Raw genomic sequence first — 18740 nt, 5'->3', positions numbered from 1 at the left:
CACCCAGCGATGTTGCTTTGGTGTCATGTTTCTGCGGTCACAAGTTATTCATCCAAAATTGGTCTCTGCTAAGAAACAACAAGAAAAAATGTCCATGCAACAAAATGGGATTTGAAGTGATCTTCCATGCTGGGGTTGATATTGGGGAAATGAAGAGAAAAAACAAAAGCAGAAGAAAAGAGAGAATAGTATATTGGACTGAAGTCCTTCTGCCTCACTCCACCTTCCGACGTGGGGAACCAGGCCTCCTCCCGCAGAGTCAGGATGGGCTTCCTGCCTGCCAGGGAAGGTCTACGCTCTGCGACGCAGATGCTGGGATGTGCTCTCAAAGGGCCAATGGCCAAGGCACACCCAAGTGGGGATCCCAATTCAGAATGCCTGATACACAGTTAGAGTTCCCGTAAGACAGCGGCACCAGATTTCAGGCTCCCGTGAGCCACCTTCCTTGCCCTCCTCTTGCCTGTTGGAGGAATATTTTCTCAGTCAGCCTCTGGGTCGGTCGCTGGAAAATAGTTTATCCATGCAGCAGCAGCAGCCCACTAGGACATAGCACGTAGGGCATCTGTCTGAGGTCCCCCTGCCCACAAGCACGCCCCAGCTCTCCATCTGCAGGACCGGTGGCTGGGCCAGCCACCCCAGGCCCAGGGAGGCTGCAGCATTTCACAAGCTCATCAACTTCAGCCCCACAGCACCAGCCACTCCCCGGTTCTCAGAGATGCTCAGAGATGCTCAGGGTCAGACCAGGGTAGAGTCCTGGCCCTGCCGTGTGAGAGGTCAAGTTGCTTGGATCTCGCTGAGCCTTAGGACCTCAATGTACAAAACGACAATGGCGATGACGCCCACCCCGCGGGGTTCTGGGAAGCCAACCATTCAAAGTGCTTCACCTGCCACTGGACCAAGGTAAGTGCTCAAAATATGTTCCCATAATTATCAGGTGGACACAGCACACAGCTTGGGTCTAATCCCTCTCCCCGGATCTGGGCCTCACTTGCCTGCAGCTAAGCAGTAAAGGAGCTGAGATTGGAAAGCAGGGAGTCTGGGCTCCTACGGGAGTGGTGAGAAAGGGTGGCATGATGGGAAGGTTGGGTCACCCACCACAGATAGAGCCAAAAATGCCTAGAGTGTGCCCACCCCCGTCCATCCCTCCCCCATTGCAGGTGCAGGTGGAGAAGGAACCCTAGACGCTGCTCATCCCAATCAGGCCCTTTCCAGGCCTGTCCCATTCCAATCAGGCATCAGATGTGACATTGATTATCATCTACTTAATAAATGAGGCCCCCCTTTCAATGCACTTGGTGAGCTCACAGGCCACAGGTAGGCAATCCACAGAACCCCTTCCCTCCCCTCCTCCCCTTTCCCCCGATATCAAGTGCTGCTGTGGGTTTTTGTGCTAATGAGCATTACAATGTGGTCAGCTTTTCATCTTATCGTTTCTTCTGATGACTGGAGATTTACCTCATGGAGAAGAGAGTGGAATACTGAGGGTGGGTGCCCCAGCTCTCTAAAGCCCTGCTCTGCACTGATGGCCGAAGGTGGGCTGGAAACCAACTGGTTCGGCTGGAGTAAAGGAAGCAACTCGTGGACAAGGGTTCCCTTGGGGGTGGGTCCTTTGGAGAAGGGCCCACAAGGTGTAGAAAGAGCACAGTCCCCAGTCACTGACGAACACCACGTGCCCTGGGAAGACACCTCTCAACACACCAGCCCTGGGGCTTACCCTCCCCCAGGAGAGACTGACAAGTGCTGAAGCTGTCAAGGAATCACAGACAGAGTCAAAGGGCCAAGATATCAGGGGCCTCAGATGATAATGGAGTTGGATTCCTGGAACGAGTCTATCCCAATACCACTTATTGTTTCACCAATCCATTCATTTATTCAAAGAATTACTCATTCAGAATATAAAAGCATTCCATTTTGGTTCCAGAAGAAGAATTATTCATTCATGCAACAAACATTCCACAGGGTCTCCTCTGGACCAACCTTGGTTCTGAGATAGCAGGTACTGAAATACTGCTGAATCCTCAAAGCCAGACCAGCCAGTGCCTGGCACCTGATGGGAATATGATTTCAACGAACAGGTGGGTGGATGGATAGATGGATGATGGATGGATGGATGGATGGATGGATGGATGGATGGATGGATGGACAAATGGGTGGATAGGTGGATGAATAAATGGGTGCATGTGTGGTGGTGGGTGGGTGGATGACCTTCACCTCCTCATAGAAAGTAATCTTTGCCGTGTTCACATAAAATCCACACAACAATCTCTCTCTCTTTCTCTCTCTCTCTCTGAAAAGAAAAGAAAAGATCACCCAGAGATACAGACCCAGCCTCTCATTCTCTTATATTGTTTATGTCCAACATTTATTAGGCCCTTGCCTTGTGCTCCATATGGTGCTGAGTCCTGGGAGCTGGGGTTAGAGACAACTAAGATGACAGACTTTGCTCCAAGAAGGGATTCTTGGCTCTCAGCCCCATGGAGAAAGTCTTCTTATCACCTTTCTGCACAGGTAAGGAAACCGAGATGCAAAAAAGTTAAGAAACTGAGTTAAGGCCACTGCATCAGCTGCCTCAAAGCCCCTGTGTCTGTTCTGGCTGGCACTCTGAGATCCCACTGCTGACAAGGATGGAGTAAGAGAAAAAAGAGGTGATGTGCAATTCTGTGAAGGGCTCTTACCAGTCAGGGATTCAAATGCTGAAGGAAGGTGAGGGCTGGAAAGTCCAGGGAAGGCTTGAAGGAGAAAGAGAGAGGCAGGTAGTGGGAATGAGGTGGGGTGCTGTAAGCTCTAAAGGTCAGAGAGGATGAAAGGGAGTGACCCTTGGTCAGAGCAGAGGCTAAGCCACCTTCAAATGCAATTGGCCCTAGCATCAGTTCTACATTCCCCTCCCCTCCCCCTTATCCTTACCACCATTACCACCACCACCACCACCACCAACAACATCATCATCATCAACAACACCAATAACAACACCATCACCACCAACAGCAACAACACAACAACACTGTCACTACCAGCAACAACAATACTAACATCAATAATACCAACAACATCACCATCACCAACATTGCCATCAACACCAATACAACACCATCATCAACACCAATACAACCCCATCACCAACACCAATAACAACATATCACCCTCAACACCAACAACACCATCACTATCAATGACATCACCAGCACCAACATTGCCATTATCAACACCAATGACAACATTATCATCACCAACAGCAACAACATAACAACACTATCATTAACAGCAACAACAATAATGCCAACATCAATACCAACAACATCACCGTCACCAACACCAACACACCAACAACACTATCACTACAATACCAACACCAACACCAACAGCAAAACCAACACCATCACCGTCACTACCAACACACCAACAATACCAACACTAGCACACCAACACCAACACCATCACCACCAACAGCAACACTAATGGCAACAGCAACAATAACACTCATAATAGCTAAATAGATTTGACACCGACCATGTGTAGAGCACTAAGCTGAGAGTTTTAAGTGCATTATTTTGTTTGACTCTCCTGAAGGAGAACCATGAGAGAGGCACTGCTATGACAGACACCCCCATTTTGGAGATGAGGAACTGAGGACTAGAACTCTTGAAAAGCTTGTCCAGTCGCTCCTGGCTAGACCTGAGAAAGGCCTTGAACACAGACACTGGACTCTGAAATCAGTGCCTTCGACAGCCCCTCCCCATGACTTTCTGTTCAGAGCCATCTCTAGAAATGGGTCACGTTTGTTGTGTGCCCACAATGTGCAATGTGCAGGGTGTCCTGAAGGTGTCCCACATGCAGAAAGTCATTCAATCCTTTTCCTTCCCCCAGGGCAGGGCCTGTGACCTTCCCGGTTGGGTCCAAAAGGACAGGCTCCTCAGGGAGACTGAGAATAGCAACTCTGATTTCCCAGGAACAGAGTGGAGGGTCTGGGCTTTGGTCCCGACACCCTGATTTGCCACTGCTCCGTGCCACCTCCTCCCCTGTACCTTACTCCTGGGTCTCACTCTAGCTTTACCCTCTCTGAACCTCAGTTTTCTCATCTGCGAAACAAACAGATTCACGAAGAGCTGTGGTTCTCACTAAAGGGTAATTTTGCCCCCAGGGACATTCAGTGGTGTCATCACCACGAGGTGGGTGCTACTGGCCCCTGGTGAGCGGAGGCCAGGGGTGCTGCCCAACATCCCACAACACACAGGACAGCCCCAGATTCTCCATCAGCAGTGCCCAGGTGAGAAGCCCTGGCCTAGAGGATCCCAAGCTCCCAGAAACTGTAACTAAACCCCCAATGCTTGTCAGAAAACAAATTATCTGTCAAAATCCCTAAAAGGAAAGAAAAAAAAATCCTTTTCTCTGCTTTCCCAACTCCAGCCCAGTCTCACACACATGAACCTCTGCAAAGATGGAGCCACGGAGGCTTGAGCACGGTTGTGTTCCAGACAGAAAAGCGACTTAATTCTCCAGAATGGACCCCGATTTTATACTATTTAATATCTGCATACGATTCCAGACCCTTTCTTACTGCTGTTCGGTGCAAGACAGCCATTTCCTTCTTTTTCTTTCTTTCTTTTTTTTTTTTTTCTGCTCCCTGCTGCCCTCAGATTGAAGTTCCGTGAACTCTGGCGTCGGTTGTAAGAACGTCTTTATAAAGGGTTGCACGAGATTTCTTACTATATCGGAGTTCCTGAGGATGATGTATCACGTTACTAATTCCCTTAATTGCATGTCTGGGCTAAAAACAGACTCTCTTAGTTTTTCTAAGAAGTTACATTCTTAATGACATTAAAACACGATGGTAAATGAAGCTAAATGCTAACTGATGTATTTAAATCATGAATCAGTCTATAGAGTGTTTACCTAAACTTGTTTATCCTTCTTGGTCACTCATTTTGTAGGTTTTGCCAAAACTGAGAGAGGAACAGCGGTGTCAGATTCGGTATCTGGAAATGGCTCAAGAATTTTTGTTTTCTTTCGATTTTTTAGCCCCAGACTGAGTGGATGCTGCAATCATGCAGTAATCAAAGAATTAGAAAAAGCAAGAGGCTGGAGGCTGATTCATTTCCCTGGATTTTTGCAGGGTGGGGAGGACAGAGAAGCTGCAGGGAGAGATGAAGTTCTTTCCTTAAGGATGAAAAGCTCTTAACCTTGCATGTTTGGCTTCTTCTATTCAATTTTTTTAAAAGCAAAGATAGGGAGGTATGTGATTAATAGCAAGAGACAGAATTTAAGGACCACAAGGTGCCAGGTGTTCTAAACGTGCTATGTATTTTAGCTCACAGAACCCTCCCCGCAAAGCCGAGAAGCAGGAAGCAGCAACCCTCCCAGATGAAGAAGCGAAGGAAAGCGAAGAAAAGTTAAGTAACTTGTCCAAGCTGACAGCGCTTGTGAGAGGAGGCACTGGGATTCAAATCCCTGCAGGGGGAGGCCGGCAGCCCCGACTTTAGCCGCCATGCCTCCCGCCTGAGACGCTAGCCGCGAAGGTTCCAGAAGGAGACTGCGCTCCAGGAATAGAAACAGCGCATGACTGTGACCTGTCTGCAAAAATCTTTATCACTTGTAAATCCTTTTCCACCTGATAAGTTATCGCATTGGCTCATGATTTTTTTTTTTCATTCTAAGTGAGTTCAAAACACTATTTTGGTTTGTCTCAGTTTCTTCCTCTCTCTCTCTCTCATATAAAGGTATCCACATGTCATTTGTTGATAATCTAATTTTTGAATAGACAATTCATTGTCAAAACCATCAAACAGCATACTACATGTCTGCATTTGACTCGATATACATTTTACCTGAAAGGAAAGCCCATAAACAAACACTAAACTCTAGCTAATGATCCACATACAGAAGTGCTTGGGAGGATGGGCTCTGAGATCTGCAGCTTACTTCGAAAAGCATCAAAAGGTATTGACGGACATACGGATGGATGGAGGGATAGGTGTGTGATAAACCAAGTAGAGCAACATGGCAATTACAGAAACTGGATGATAGGTACATCGGTGCTCACTGTACAATTCTTCATGTTGCTAATTTCTTCATGTTGCTAATTTTCACTAACATGTTCAAAAATTCAGAATACAGACACTTGATAGAAATTCCAAAGACACAAGTTAAATGTAAGTCTTCCTCCACTTCATCCCATCTGTCAGTCTTTCGGGTTCCCTAACAATAGCAATCCCTAGTACCTGTGGCTCTGGCGTATCATTCCAGGGATATTCTATGACTGTTTCAACACATAGATGATTTAATTTCAATGATGATAATGATAACTAATGATTATGCAGCACCTGCTACATGCCAAACACTGTCCTAACTGTTTAACACACATTGATTTATGAAATCTCTTCAACAGCCCTATGGCATGGAGGCTGTTACTACCCCATTTTACAAAGGAGTAAAGTGAGGCCCAGAGAGAACAGTTAAATCACTTCCCCAGCTTCACTCAACTCATCCATGGTAAGTTGATGGTACACGCGCCCTTCCACAATGCAAAGGTCTCCACCTTGCCACGTGTCACTCTGACTGTTCCAGGTGCAAATTTTGCATCCACCTCTTTACTTCTAATGGCCGTATCACTTTGCGTTGGATGGTTACACCGTCATTTATTTGACTCATCTCCTATGCACAAGCATCTAGTTTATCTCCAAACTTTTGCTACCGAAAACAATGCTGCAACGAATAAGCTCATGCATGCTTCTGAGCGTGCGTGCACACTGTAATATGAGATGAATTCCCAGAAGTGGAGTGGCTGAGTCCAAGAGTAAATGCATCTTTCGCTTTGATAGTATCGCCAAATGTCTTTCCAAAGGGGTTGCGCTGGATCCCACTGCAGCTAGCAATGTGTGAGAGCACCAATCCCACCGCCCACTCCAGCACACATATTGACGTCGGTTAGTCCAATACTAGCACAGGCAGCCAGCCCTCCTGGGGTGATGCAGTGGGCAAAGTGTGCAATCAGCTCTGAGGTATTGAGGAAACTGTCTCGTTGTGGTTGGGATTCAAGTTTTCTTCCATAAATGGGACAGAGCATCTTTTTTTTTTTTCTTTTCTTTTTTTTTTTTTTTTGAGACAGTGTCTCACTCTGTCGCCCAGGTTGGAGTGCAGTGGCACGATCTCGGTTGGCTGCAAGCTCCACCTCCCAGGTTCATGCCATTCTCCTGCCTCAGCCTCCCAAGTAGCTGGGACTACAGGCGCCTGCCACCACACCCGGCTAATTTTTTTATATTTTCAGTAGAGACGGGGTTTCACTGTGTTAGCCAGGATGATCTCGATCTCCTGACCTTGTGATCCACCCGCCTCGGCCTCCCAAAGTGCTGGGATTACAGGCGTGAGCCACTACTCCCAGCCATATCTTTTTATATGTCTGAATTCATTTCAACTGCTGTTCCTTCGACTAGACCATTTTCTTACAAATTGCGGGTTTAAGGGCTAGACAAGCAGGTTTATTCCTCTCTCCCAATGTTCTAACTGAAGGTAGGCTGGAAAATTATCTTCTCTAGGAAGAAATGTACTACCACTCTGAAGGATGAAAGAAAGCAAGCTGAAAAAGGAGAGAGTGAGAGCGTGAAGAAAGAAGACAAAACTGAAGTTGGGTCATGGAAACCAGAAGAGATCCTGCAGCCACACTGTGCACTTGAATCTCATTATGGTCAAACCCTGTTGCAACATTTCCCAAAAGACCAAGAAGGGGAAAACTCTGGAAGCTAGGGAAGGGAAAGTACTGACAGCAAGTGCCTGAGTGTGTGAGCGTGTTTGTGTGTGTATGAGTGTGTGTGTGTGTGTGTGTGTGTGTGTGTGTGTGTATCTTAGACTTGGACTACAAAATTTAGAGAAAAAAAAGTAAGAAAGAAAAGAAAGAAAAAATACAACACTTAGACATTCCATACATAGAGGTCACATATGAAGGGACAACGAAAGGGTGTCTTAGAAGAATTTGGGGTCTTTGCAGGTGTGCCCCCCAGAACGCCGCATCAGTCTGTATCTGTGTTCTCGTCTCTGAAGAAATCATGTGGTTCTTCTGGTGCCCTCTGAGGAATTTACTGGTATTTATGAAAAGAACATGGCTTAGTTGCGTCTCTTCTGATCTAACCCATTTGGAACGTAACTTAGGACAGTCCTGCGCATCTTCTTGCGAAACTGTTCCATCGTCCTCCCATAGGAAGTCGTGCAGTTCTTAGAGACGTTTGGGCAACTTGTTAATCCGCCTCATCAGGGAGGGAGGGCACAAGGCCTGGGGTAGAAAAGGCCAGCCTCGTTTTTTTTTTTATTGTGATGAAATTGCAAACTTACATCCTGAGACTAAAATTAAGTGGAGGAAAGGTTTGCCCGTCGTGGGTGGTCTTCCTCGGGCCCTTTAGAAGGAGGGATCGGATGGAGCAGGAGAGCACATTTAGCAACATTTCCAATAGGGTAATGACAGCAATCATGATAGCTGTCCCCCTTGGGAAGGAGAAATCACAAAAACCTACACAGTGACAAAAATAAACAAGCGTGTAACGCCAGCAGAGAAGGCCTGGCTGGCTCTGAACTTGGAGAACATCAAAGTGAAGCCAGTTATCAGGCTGTCCAGGCTCCAGGCTCCAGGCTCCTTCGCGTCCTGCTCAACGCTTTTATCAGCCGTTTGGACTTTGGAGGAGCCCAGAGGACACTCGCTGAGCACAGCTGTGGGGAACAGACGTGCTGGACTACAGAGTCTGAAAAGAAAGGATGCTCAGGCTGTGGCTGATAAAAGGGGGCACAGGAGAAAATTTCACAGGGATGAACAACCCTCCTCCATTTAGATTCCAAAAATTCCAACCCATGAAAAGAGCAGAGAACGCCCAGACTGAAGTCAGGCAGAACTGGGAAGGAATCCATACCTGCACGTCCTCTGGGCAGCACAGGGTGGGAGGCCCCGGAGCCCTGGCTTCCTCACCTGCGGAAAGGATGAGACTTGCCCAGCATTCACCCAGTGGGTGCCAGGCATAGTTTTAGGCACTGGGAATAAAGGGGTGAAGAAACAGAATTTTTAAATTTCTAAAGAAATCAGATTTTTAAAAATCCTGTGGTGATGGAAATGTTCTATACCGTGATTGTGGAGGATGATACAGGAGCCTACACATGTAATAAATTGCATAGAAACACACACACATGCACACACACACATCCCCCCCACCCCCGTAGGTAAAAAACAATAAACTGAGTAAAACGGGTGGATTTAGTCAACGTCGTTATCTTGGTTGTACCATTGTATAGTTCTACAAAATGTTGCAATTGGGGGAAACTAAATGACGGCTGCACTGTATCTCTTGTATTATGTCTTAGAACCGCCTGGGACTCTACAATGACCTCAATACAAATTTCAATTAAAACAACAAATAAATGCATCAAAACCTCTGCCATCCTGGAGCCCACATTCTGGTGGGGAACTTCCAAGGTAGACTCCAACAAGATGGCAAGTGTGGGGCCCCCACTTCACATCTCGTGTCGGGGGACAGTGGGAGATCAATAATGGCCATTATTAGCTACTTCGTGTCAGTCAGGGGCCTGCTCAACTGGAAATAAATGGCGGTTCAAACTGGGCTTTAAACTGAAGCTGGCATGATAAGGCAATCTTCCCAAAGGTGTGGCCCAGGTTGATGGAATGCCAGGAGGGGTAGCTATGCAGAGGAGGAAACCCCAGGGGTAGGTGGGGCGGGGCAGGGCTGAAGGGGCAACCCAGCAGGTAACTTGTGAAACAGAAATGTATTCTCCCACAGGTCTGGAGGCAGGACTCTGAAATCAAGGTGTGGGCAGGGCTGTGCTCCCTGTGGGGCTTCAGGGGAGAATCCTTCCTGCCTCTTCCAGCTTCCCGAGGTTCCAGGTGTTCCCTGGCTTGTGGCTTCATCCCTCCAATCTCTGCCTCTGTCTCCACACGGCTGCCTTCTCCGTGTCTCTCTGTGTCTGTGTTTGCTCCTCTTCTGTCTCTCTTGAGAGCACCTGTCATTGGATTTAGGGCCCACGCTAATCCAGGATGATCACATCGCAGATCTTTAATTACATCTACGCAGGCCCTTTTCCCCAAATCAAGTCACATTCACAGGTCCCAGGCTGGGCCATGGATGTGTCTTTTGCAGGAGCACCTTTCAATCCCCCACAGATGGTTCCAGGTGGTCCAGAGCCTGACAGGGCAGGAGAGCCTAGGGTATGGGTCTGGGGGGGGAGAGAGAGGCACCGGGGGACCCAGAAGGCAGCACTGGCACAGTCAGTCCCAGGAAAACAGTGATGATGACGATTATGACAACAGCCCGAGATGAAACACCTGGGCTCCAGCAGAGGCCAGCCTCGTCCCTCGACTCTCATTCCCTGAGAGGTGTGTCGCCACCTGCTTGGGTTCCCACTGTGGCCGGTTTTGATTCTCTGCCCAGTATTTGCTCCTTTAGATTGATTACCTCGTGTTATATAACCTGAGTGGCTACTAGCAGCAATCTGCAGTCTGCAACATCCAGAAAGCCTCTGTCAGCTTCAGGTATCAGAGTCAGCAGCCTGGGCCTACGGGAGGAAGAGCTTTCCCAGGCAGGACCCATGACATAATCTGGGAGTCCAGGGCTAGCTGAAAATGCAAAGCGCTTTGCTCAACTGTTACCCATTTTAGGATGGTGTCCACGGGGCATTAAACCCAGCACAGGCCTTTCTGAGTGCGGGCCCCTGAGTGCCCGTGCAGGCCACGTGTCTGTGGAGCTGGACTCATTCCCAGGTTACAGTGAGGCAGGCAGACCCAAGCCACACAGATGGGGCCGCTGAGTCCAGGCGACATGGGCGGGGTGGGGGGAGGTGGCCTCAGTCAAATGACATTCGTTTTTGATGAGGATTATGGGGTTGGCAGAAACAAGATGGTGAATGTGTCTCTGCGGGGGAAGGCTTGGCTCAAGCTGCAGGCTGACTTCCGATCCCCAGATGAAAATGAGTGAGTGTACATCCAGCTCTCGGCACACTTCAGGAAGGGAAGAATGGGCAGCGGGAGATCCCTCAGACGGGACGGGCTGGTGGTGGCCAGTCCCTCTGCTGTAGCCACGAGGAGCCCTGGGTGTCCTTCGATCCTGCAAGCCGGGGCTTAGCCCTCCTGCCAACCCTGCTCTGAGGCTCCTCCCTGCCCAGCAGGCTGTAGGGTCAGAACCCAGCACACATACCCCAGGGCAGACTCCTCACCCTTGGCCTGCACTCTCTTTTCCAGCCAGAGTCTCTGAGAGCTTCCATCCTGCATCCCAGCCACCACATGTGCTTAGCAGAGCCAGTGACTGGGGTCTGAGCGTCCCCCTCTGTGGGAGGAAGCTGAGCATAGCAGGTAAGCAAGCACATGCTGGTGGGAGCTGGACTGCCTGGGTTCAAATCCCAGCTCTGCCACTTGCCGATCAGGGGGTGCTGGTCTGCAGTGGGCTCTCTACTTTCCCTGAGCCTCGAGTTCCCCAGTTGCAAAATGGGGATATGGCCCCACCAGGGATGCTGTGAGTGCCGCTGCATTTCGGGCATTCAGAACTGTGCCTGGGGTACCCACTGGTCCTTCTTATTGAAAGGTTGAGACATATGGAAGGTGAAATGGGGCCATTACTCAAATGTTCCTGTCCATTCGGCAATGTCCTCGCAGTTGGCTGAATGATACCCCTTCTGCCAGACATCCATGTTCCGAGCCACAGAACCCGTGAATATGTTGCCTGATGTGGCCAAGGGGACTTTGCAGGTGGGACTCAGTTAAGGACTTTGAGAGGGGAGAGTATCCCAGATGATCCGGGTGTGTCCAAGGTAATCTCAGGGTGCTTACTGGCGGCAGAGGGAGGTGTGGCAATGGAAGCTGTTCAGAGACACCAGCTCTGAAGATGGAGGAGGCGCCAAGAGCTGAGGAATGTGGGTGGCCTTTGGAAGCCGGAGAAGGCAAGGAACAGATTCTCCTCTGGAACCTCCAGAAGGAACCAGCCCTCCAGACACCTTGATTCTAGCCGAGGGAGGCGCATGTCAGACTTCGGACCCCCAGAGCTGTAAGAGAGTAAGTCTGTGTTGTTTTAAGGCAGTAAGCTTGCGGTCATTTGTCATGGCAGCCTAGGAAACTAATGAACTCATAAAGTGGAAGAAGGTTTCCCAATCTTGCTTAACCATAATTAACTGCTGATTGTTGGTCACTTACCAGGGCCAGGCCGCAGAGGACCTTACAGAGGTTATCTCACTCCATTGCCCCAACGGCCCCAGGACACGGGTGCTATAATCAGCATGTGCAGCCGAGCAAACAGCCTTTGCGAGGCCACGCAGCCTGCCTGAGGCCACCCAGCCGTGAGAGGCAAGGGAGCAATTCGAATCCAGGACCCTGTGGCTCCCAAGTCTATGCTCTTTCCACTTTACCAAGCTCCTTCGGTTTCAGGGGATCAGACAGGACCCACTGAGCAAAGCACCCCAACATGCCAGGCCGACCATGGCTTTCCTTGCTTTTCAAACCCACGTGGAAAGGAAATCCAATCTGTCTGTTCCTGACTCATTTACCCACAGTTCATCGAAATGTTCTTCAGCGCGAGTCATCTGAAACCCAAAACGCCTAATGAGCTATTTTTCCTTTGAACCAGGAAGCCAATCCTGCCAGCTCCGGACAGAACTGAAACTTGGAAAGGTCCAAATTCTGTTCCCAAATTAGAAGTGAGGAAGTTCGCTGAGATCTCCACACGGCAGAGTGTAATTAGGACCAGGCTATCTGTCTCCAGTGGGGTCAGGGCCTGGGGCCGGCCCTGGAGCAGGCAGAGCTTCAGGAAGACCATGGCTGGCTCTTCTCCACAACCCCTCCCTGCAGCGGACAACTGGGAGAGGCGTGGAGGGGTGTGCTGGCGTCACAAACAAAATAGGAATAATAGATGACGACTACAGGACACCTGCTCTGGCCAGCACAATCCTTAAGAACTTTACGTGAACTGCACGTCGGCTTCCTCATTATCCCATTTTACAGATGAGGAAACTGACGTCACACACAGATTGATTAAAAGACTTGCCCAAGATGACACAGCCGGAAACCCTGGGCCGGGGTCCTCCAACTGCCGGGCACACTGAGCTCCCCAGAGCACTTGTCAAAGTGCAGCTTCTGACTCAGCAGGTCTGGGGCAGGGCCTGAGACTCTGCATTTCCCACAGGCTCCCAGGGCACACCTGTGCTGCTGGTGTGGGGACCTTACTTCCCAGTCAACAGGTTAGGGCAGAGCTTTTCCACCCAGGCTGCTGTTTAGAATCCCCAGGGATAATACAAAAGAACAAACAAAACAACAGCTCTGATGGCCAGGACTCTGCCAGACCAATGTAGTCAAAGTGTCTGGGGTGGGGAGCAGACATGCATGTTTTAAAGCTACCCAGGTGATTCTGACCTGCACCCTGGGAAGAATCGCCATTCCAGGTCAACAAGCCCAGGTCTTTTCCTCCACGTAGAAGCATTCACTCCCGCAGAGAGCCGCCTCTCCTTAGCAAGGAGCCAGCTGAGCTGGCACGTCCAGGAAGCATTTGCAGGCCGCACCATGCATGCTTGCAGTGGAGCTCAGGCCATGCGCCTCTGTGCCTCTGGTCCTTGCCTATGAAATGGGGAGAACAAGGCAGGGAGCTAATAGGGCCATTGGGAGGAGTAAGGAGTTAATCTAAGTGAAATTCTTCAAAGGACACCTGGCTCATGGCAAGCCTGTCAGTGTCAGCTGTTCTAGCCACTGGGTATTAACTGGGCACTCCCCTGCTAACACGGCCCCGGCACTCCATAAGAATCTGCAACTGCTTGTGAATGAATGAGGCCCGGGTTCAAGAAGCAATGAATGAATGGATTCATGAATGAAGGGTAGCCATCTGAGGCAGGACGCATCCCTGGGCTCCTTCCTGGCTCCCCATTTGGACATCTCCCTAACAGCAGGAATCAGCTTGAGCCTTTGCCTAAACTAAACAGCCCCCTCTCCTGAGCCCCACCCTCACGCAAATCCACACTCACTCCCACAGCCCCAGCACACATATGTGTTTATTTTCTTTGCCGTTCACACTTCTCCTTTTACGGTCCCTTCCACTCTGATCCTAAAGGCTTGTCTGATTTTGTACAGAGCTCAAAGCATAGCACTGAAGACACACACCTGGTCTTCCTGCGGTAGGTCAGTGGGTGAAATGGAGAGGCTGTCCAACACTGAGCATCCTAGGGGATATTTCCCGAGTGTCCACCATGCTGGGAGCCATGGAGAGGCACAAAAAAGGAAAAGGTGTGTATGAAGTTCACTCTGCAAGGAGGCAGCAATGTGGTGTAGAGGAAGGAGCCGTGGTCTGTGTGGTGTAGGGGGAGGAGCCACGGTCTGTGTGGTGTAAGGGAGGGGGCCACAGTCTGTGTGGTATGGAGGAAGAGGCCATGGTCTGTGTAGTGTAGGGGAAGGGGCCATCGTCTGTGTAGTATATAGGAAGGAGCCATGGTCTGTGTGGTGTAGGTGAAGGGGCCACAGTCTGTGTGGTGGGGGAGGGTCCACGGTCTGTGTGGTGGGGGAGGGGCCACGGTCTGTGTGGTGTGGAGGAGGGAGCCATGGTCTGTGTGGTATGGAGGAAGGAACCATGGTCTGTGTGGTGTGGAGGAAGAAACCATGGTCTGTGTGGTGTGGAGGAAGAAACCATGGTCTGTGTGGTGTAGGGGAAGGAGCCACGGTCTGTGTGATGTGAAGAAGGGGCCACAATCTGTGTGGTATTGAGGAAGTAGCCACAGTCTGTGTAGTGTGGAGGAAGGAGCTACAGTCTGTGGTGTAAGGGAAGGGGCCACGGTCTGTGTGGTGTAAGGGAAGGGGCCACGGTCTGTGTGGTGTTGGGGAATGAGCCATGGTCTATGTGGTGTGAGGAAGCGGCCATGGTCTGTTTGGTGTGGAGGAAGGAGCCATGGTCTGTGTGGTGTAGGGGAAGGGACCACGGTCTGTGTGGTGTTGGGGAATGAGCCATGGTCTATGTGGTGTGAGGAAGCGGCCATGGTCTGTTTGGTGTGGAGGAAGGAGCCATGGTCTGTGTGGTGTGGAGGAAGGAGCCATGGTCTGTGTGATGTAGGGGAAGGGGCCATGGTCTGTGTGGTGTGGGAGAAGGCGCCATGATCTATGTGGTGTGGAGGAAGAAGCTATGGTCTATATGGTAGTGTAGAAGAAGGAGGTGTGGTCTATATAGTGTAGAGAAAGGAGACCATGGCCTACATGGTAGAAAAGTAGGATCAAATGATCTAGGGCTGTACTATCTGGGCTGAAAACCTGGGTACCATCATTCACTAAGAGTGTAAGCATAGTTCACATGTGTGTTAGTTACATGCTATAAAACTGCCTGGCACAAAGCTGATTTCTCAGTCACCCAATAGCTCACACCTCTGTCCAGGCCATTATCACGGGACATTTACTTGGTTATATATTTGTCTGCTCTTCTAAATAAAAGCAATGCATATTCTTATTGCTGAAACCTGTCACACATCTTAACTATACACAGATAGATTCTTAAGTTAATCCCTCCCCCAAATGTGTAACATTTTAAAGATATGGAAATAGAAAAGATAACATCAAGGACCTAACTAATCTCCACCTTTGCACACTGTCTCATCTCAGGAAGTCACTGTCTGGGGCCAGCTAAGGAGCCGTACTATGCAGAAACCATACCCAGGACTTCAGGCTGAACCCAAACCCTCCTTGCCCAGCCCAGGAAAAACGTAGTGGCTGCCAAACAAAATAGGAAGTCCCGCCCCAGGAAGTTCCACCCCAGGAAGTCCTGGCACAGGAAGTCCGACCCTTAGAGGTGGGCCTTTCCCTGTAGGCCTATGCTGTCCAATATGGCAGCTCCTCTCCCCACGTGGCTGCTGAGGGCTTGAGATGTGCCTGATTTGAACTGTGAGATGTGCTGTAAATGTAAAACACCTAACCAATTTTGAACAATTATCAAATCACAATTTAAAAAAGAATTTAAATATATCAATAATTTGTATGTTAATTATAGGTTCAGGTGATACATTTTGGATATATTTGCTTAAAATATTTAAAAAGTTAACTTCTGTTTTTTTTTGATCTCACAACAATCCTGCGCAGTTAACATCTCCTCACCATTTTCTTGGACAGATGTGAGATGGGCCCCAGGCCACAGCTTGTTGGGAATTGGATAGTCCAGAACCTGGCCTCTGTAGGTGGTTTCACTGTCATCCTTGAAAGTCCATCTTCCTGGACTCCTCTCCAGGGCTCCTTGCATTTTAAAACTGGGGCTGCCAAGGCCTTAAGGCGCACCTAGCTTTTGCATCCTCTGAGTATCTGGACTTCTAGAGGGAACACCTGGCTGTGATCCCATAAGCCTGAGGGAGCTGCAGGACAACTGGGAAAGCAGAAGCAGACTGCCTTCCCTACCCCACAGCCCTCCTGCCCTGAGCCTTCCCTCCCGACCTCCCGCTGCCCTGTGGTCCCCCATCCCTCCAAGCCCCTCACTGTGCAGGCCCCTTGTCCTGAGCCCTCTGCTCCTCTTCACTGCCCAGGAAGAGCAGGGCTCCGTGGAAGTGAAGAGGCTGCCATGTCACTTCGGTTGAGTGCTGTTTCCATTAGGGCAACTGTTGACAGGAACGTGTCACATCAGAAGATGGATGCTGGTTTTGTCCCATGAGTCCTAAGACCTCAGTGCCAGAGGTGGCCCTGAAAGGCCTTTTTTCAGTAAATTACTGCGTTTATTTAGTCCTTGAAGGGTTGTGTACAGACTCCGCCTGGCTGAGGAGGTGGCTGCAGCCACTTACTCCTGGACGGCTATTGATTCTGGGTGAGGCTGTCCCTGGACTCACTACACTTTCCACCAGAGGCAACGTCAGAGCCAACCTGGCTCAAATCCCCCACCTTTTGGCATTTCCTTAAGCATTAGAAGCTCATTTTGCTATTCTTTTCAGTCTTCATTAGATATAACTTCATTGGCACATTTCGACTTAGTTACAGCAGCATGGTGTGCTAAAGACAACACCACCATGGAGGTCTGTAAGCTCCCAAATCAGGGAACCACTCACAGCCCCCTTACACCCTTGCACTTTCTGAGTGAGACCTGAAAGCCATTCTTTGCAGAGTGCCCGCTATGTTCCTAGTGCTGTGCTAAGGAAAGCCCTTCAACTAGGATTTAGTAGCCCCATTTAGAAACTGAGATGAGGAGAGGCAGAGAGACCCCCAGGAATGGCGGCATCAGAACTTGGAGGGGGACTGTAGTTCCATGACCCTGTGTAGGCTGCTGATTACATAATTAGTAGGATTCATCACCGTTTCCTGCAGGGCCACACATTGATTTTCACATTGATCGTCAGGGCTTCACCTCTCGAGAGATGCTATTAAAATAAGCCTAGGCTGAAGTAACTGGAACCCTCCCACACTGCTGGGGGGAATGCAAGATGGTGCAGCCGCTGTGGAAAACACCTGGCTGATCCTCAAAAAGTGAAGCCTAGAACGACCATTGAAAACAGGTACTCATGCACAACTGTACACAAATATTCTTAGCAGCCTAGCCATGACAGCCAAAAAGTAGAAATAACTCAGTGTCCATCAGTTGTGAATGGATAGACAAAATATGGTCTATCCACATGATGGAATATTATTCAGCAATAAAAGGAAAGTAATTCTGATACATGCTATAACATGAACAAAGCGATTATGTGAAGTAAAAGAAGCCAGACACAAAAACATTCCATATTTTATGATTCCATTCATATGAAATGTCTGGAATAGATGAATCTGTGGAGACAGAGTAGGAGAGCTGGGGGCTGGGGAGAGGTGGGAGAATGAGGGATGGCATCTCATGAGCTCAGGGTTTCCTTCTGGGGTAATGGAAATGTCTTGGAACTCGACAGAGGTGGTGATTGCACACAGTGTGAATGTACTAAATGCCACTGAACTGTTCACTTTAAAATGGTTGATGTTATGGTAATGTTAATTTCACCTCAATAAATAAAATATTAGAAATGAGCCTGGAGCTGCAGAAAGCCAGAGGCCCGGGGCCGTGGGTTAAGACCCTGAGACTGCAGATTCCCTATGTGATATGGGGCAGGAGGGCTCAGCACCACCTACCGGCCATTCTTGTGTTGTCTTCATTTTTTCACAGAGTAGGACCCTTGTCTCTTCCTCCCAATGTGGCCCAGGGACAGTTTAGACAAATCAGCGCAGCAGGCGGGCACTGGGCCTCTGATTTTGGGCAAAACCACCAACTTCACAAACATCCAACCCACTGAAGCCAAGAGCTCCTCAGCCCCTCCTGAGACCATGTGGGCTCTGCAGACAACTCCCCAGGCCCCAGAAGGTTCTCCACTGCAACAGAGAGGAGCTCTCCTTATCCTAAGTTTCTTTCAACCGCATCAGGAGAGTTTGTAAGCCATTTCCCCACGTGCAAGTCTCAGCAGAGGGCATCTCTCATGCCTCTTCTCCTGCCTCCCAGTGCCCCCTGCAGCAAATTCTCAACAGGCAGCAAAGACTGATAACTGTCCAGAGAGGTGGTCCCAGCGCCCATGCCTGAACTCTCCAGAGGGAATTGCATGCTTGTATAGAAAGATCGCCAGTTTCTCCTGCGTTTTTATAAAACCCAGTAGTTTCTCTCCCACTGCCTTGTTAATGAATTTGGGACTCCCTTTGTGGACCGGGTTCAAGACGAAGGTGTTAAGAAGTGAAGCTGGGTGACTGGAAAGCCCTACTTTTTAAATCCCCCCCACCGCACCCCCACACACAAAGCGTTGTTAAAGTCATAATCCTTGGC

At 49.4% G+C, this 18740-nt stretch overlaps 1 long non-coding RNA gene across 1 annotated transcript in view; it reads right to left on the bottom strand.

Moving 5' to 3' along the window:
• Window positions 1-18740, bottom strand: part of LOC144338313 (uncharacterized) — a 279087-nt gene that overhangs the window by 28340 nt on the left and 232007 nt on the right. The gene's annotated exons all lie outside the window — the stretch shown is intronic.

This window comes from Macaca mulatta, chromosome 20 (genome assembly GCF_049350105.2).
Source record: "Macaca mulatta isolate MMU2019108-1 chromosome 20, T2T-MMU8v2.0, whole genome shotgun sequence".
Lineage (NCBI taxonomy): Eukaryota > Metazoa > Chordata > Mammalia > Primates > Cercopithecidae > Macaca > Macaca mulatta.
This window is presented reverse-complemented; position numbering and strand designations above follow the sequence as displayed.